This window comes from Equus przewalskii, chromosome 5 (assembly GCF_037783145.1).
Source record: "Equus przewalskii isolate Varuska chromosome 5, EquPr2, whole genome shotgun sequence".
Classification (NCBI taxonomy): domain Eukaryota; kingdom Metazoa; phylum Chordata; class Mammalia; order Perissodactyla; family Equidae; genus Equus; species Equus przewalskii.
In genome coordinates, this window is record NC_091835.1 from 38,963,408 (window position 1) to 38,966,857 (window position 3,450).

A 3,450-nucleotide genomic window follows, 5' to 3' on the forward strand; every position below is an offset into this window, starting at 1 on the left:
GGTTTTTTTTTTTTCTTTGAGGAAGATTAGCCTTGAGCTAACATTTGCTGCCAATCCTCCTCTTTTTTTCTGAGGAAGACTGGCCCTGAGCTAACATCCATGCCCATCTTCCTCTATTTCATGTGGGACACCTGCTACAGCATGGCGTGATAAGCATGGGCAGGTCCACACCTGGGATCCTAACCAGCAAATCCGGGCTGCCAAAGCGGAATGTGGGAACTTAACTGCTGCACCACCACCGGGCTGGCCCTGATTTTCAGATTTTTACATGACCTGTGACTTAATAGTGTACAGGGAAATTCTATCTATGCTAAGTCTTACATTACAACTTCAGGTTGACCAGCATTCTGACTGGGTTTCTCAATGTAATCAAATGACAATTCTGTTAACCCAAAGGACCTGAAGCTGTTGTATCCAGGTGCATGTTACAAAATCATAACAACTGGGATATCTGCTGTGCAGCTCTCCCCAGGAGATTACAATGTATCTTTATTGTGGATGGACTACTATCTACCAAATGATTCTGGAATTTCTGGTCAATGCAATAACATGATTTCTCTCAACTTGTATTTGCGGTCACACAATGTTCACGATATGGAAGAGAAGGGAAAAGAATCAATGGAAGTTGAACCTGAGACAATTCTATGAACCTTTACAAACTGGTCCTTGGCTATTCTAAACCTAACCATCTGTCACATCCCTCAACCCAAGAGCCAAATCAGCAAGGCCACCCAACATGTCACATCTGCATGCCCATCAGTTCAGTTACTACTCCATAATCACCAACAATTCATTCAGTAGCTCACAATCTTCTAGCAATAAGCAATATAACATTCAGAATATTTCAACAGAACCTTAAAAATACATTGAAATAAACCCTGAATTACCACAAAGAAACAATTCTTCAAAATTGCATTGCTGTAGACTGCAAGTCTCCAGAAGTTCCTTTTTGGTCAATAGCTAGACTTTAAATAGAAATTAGCCCACTGTTTACACAACTGCCAGCCCCCTAAATGCTGATATGGAGTTATCCGGTAATCAATCTAAGATCTATATTTCAGGTAATGCTACCACAGGAAATGAATAGATCATGTGGAATCAGCCCATATCCTTTATATCCACAAACTCTGGAGTGTCTGCTGCCTTCAAGAATATATCTTGGCAAGTGAGCATAGTTCCTACCTTTATTCATCACCACCCTTCCACAAGCAGAGCCGTAGGCAGTATCTCTGCAACTTCTCCTCCAGTGCTCATCATTCAACCTAATACAAAATAGACTTTCAAAATTACAATTTCTTCAAATAAACCTCCTGTAGGCTCACCAGGGATGGTATCCCTACTTTTGAACTTACAAGTCTAGTAAACCATCCTGGTAATTATATAGCAACAGTATTCAGCATCTTATGGGCCTCGCTTTAGCATGTGTGGATAGAATAAGTCAAGCACAAACGTTGAGAATGACATCTGATGCAGATGCCTACCACAAGCTTTATTGGAACACCAGGAGAGCAGAACGGAACAGCTTCAAGGAGAACTTGAGATTCAAGAGAGAAAGCTGAATAAAGCAAAATCTGAGGTCAATGAAATGAAGAATAATATGACTCAGAGGCACTTAAAAAGATCAAATTTCATATCCCAAATACCCTCACTTAGGGAAATGCAGCAGTTGAGAAGTTATAACAGACAACACCAGATCAAGATGGACTGCTTACGGAGATTGATTGATCTTTTTCAAACCTGAGGACCACATTTTAATCTCAGCACTATCAATAACTTTTATAACAATATAGATTCAATGCCACCAAAACTCAAAGATCAAAAGTTCAGCAACAAAACACCAAAATCTCAAGACATAGAAGATTATCAGAGAGCTCACTATAATTGCGCAGCTTATATCTGAACCATCCAGCCTTAACCCATTGTAAAAAGTGTGAGATTCCAAATTATTTTTTAGCCAAAGGCCCTATATCTTTTCTAAAACCACAGCTAAAGTTCAAGGAAATATTGTGTCATCAAGAGAAAGGTTTCACTGATATATAGGATGTTTTCAAATTGAAAGTGTGACAAGATAGTGATGTGCTAACGTTAAATGTCAGCCCACAGAGCTAATATCTCAGTATAATTTATAGGTACTTGAAATTCATGGTATGAAAACTTATATGATGAAAGACCTGGTTATATTCTGCCTGCAGTATCCTTATTAAGGATAATTCTCAACATTTGATATTCAATGCTTGGGTGTTCCCAATAACTTTTTCCCCTCATCTTACTACTGAATTTTGACAAGAGGAAGGAATAGAATGATAGCTTTTTTATTTTTAAACTCTTAGTGAAATACTTTATACCTAAAGAAAAAGAAAAAGATTTAACTATTTAAACTGCTTAGTGCCAATGCATAGGGAAGAAATAGAAAAATCTGTGGTACTCTTGGTCTTTTCTTTTTCTGCCTGCAAACATCTCCACTCTTAGAGGCTAGCATCTAGGATCTAAAGATGTAAAGGAAAGCAGCATGCACTATCTATAAAGGTATTCAATGAAATGCCCCAAAGCTTTTCTGTCTTGATTCTGCTGTGATTCCTTGTCTTCCGGATAATTTTCTTATACTTCTATACATAGAGTGTAATAGTCATTGTTAACTGATTTCCTTTTTTTCTTTCAGTGATTAAGCATGATCATGTCCCTTTTTTACCTTTGACTGAAAGAAAGTTTCTTAAAATCAAACAGCATTAATGAAATGAAACTACGTGAAAAATGACTTTACTTATTCTGCACTTTGCCCTCATAAGTGCTGATGCTCTGGGAAGACATGTAGATGCTGCACAGTGGATTGCAGAAAATATGATAATAATCATGTCCATAGGACACATTATATAATAATTATAGCAGTGGATAACACAAGCACAGTGTTTTGTCTTCCATAGGGAATCTTAAAAAAGACATTTTCAAAGCAACAGGGTTAAGCTGGCTTCATCTAATGATGTCTGGAAAAGTTTGCAAGAGATTATTGAGAAAATAAAGTTTCAAAATCCAGCAGCAGCAGCAGTACCTACAGCCATTGTTTTCTAATCTTGGCTTGGTGGCAGTATCATATGTATTTATAAATTAAGTCTATTCACATCTAGACTAACAGAAGAAAATCTGTAAAGAAGAAAAACAGCAAACTCGGACATTGAAGCAAACTCAAGCATCTTGTATTTTGATGATATAGTTTATAAGGAAAACAAATAAGGCGATCATGAATGTACCTAACTGAATGAAACAAAGGAAAACAAATAACAGTATGTATTTTAAAAGATAGAATTAGAGAATTATGAAACAGTGCTTAAAATGAAGCTAAATGAAGTGCTAAAATTTTGCAAAAGACAGGATACAGTATATACTGTTACCTTCAGTAAATGTTTGAAAGTGGATATTTAAAAAATAATCACTTTGTATAATGCCTCTTTTCTG

The 3,450-nt window shown here is 36.7% G+C and overlaps 1 pseudogene; it reads left to right on the forward strand.

Annotated features, from left to right (window-relative positions):
* The first annotated feature begins 644 nt into the window (after positions 1-644).
* LOC103567664 (TGF-beta-activated kinase 1 and MAP3K7-binding protein 2 pseudogene) lies at positions 645-2,040 on the forward strand (annotated as a pseudogene).
* The last annotated feature ends 1,410 nt before the right edge of the window (positions 2,041-3,450 follow it).